This window comes from Bison bison, unplaced genomic scaffold (assembly GCF_000754665.1).
Source record: "Bison bison bison isolate TAMUID 2011002044 unplaced genomic scaffold, Bison_UMD1.0 scf7180017864386, whole genome shotgun sequence".
Taxonomy (NCBI): domain Eukaryota; kingdom Metazoa; phylum Chordata; class Mammalia; order Artiodactyla; family Bovidae; genus Bison; species Bison bison.
Genome location: NW_011494958.1, coordinates 232,345 through 232,572, shown reverse-complemented (window position 1 = coordinate 232,572; position 228 = coordinate 232,345).

Here is a 228-nt window from a genome sequence, read left to right as displayed (position 1 = left end):
CCAACAGTGTAAGAGAGTTCCCTTTTCTCTACACCCTCTCCAGCATTTATTGCTTGTAGACTTATGGATCTCAGCCCTTCTGACTGGTGTGAAATGATACCTCATAGTGGTTTTGATTTGCATTTCTCTGATAATGAGTGATGTTGAGCATCTTTTCATGTGTTTGTTAGCCATCTGTATGTCTTCTTTGGAGAAATGTCTATTTAGTTCTTTGGCCCTTTTTTTGAT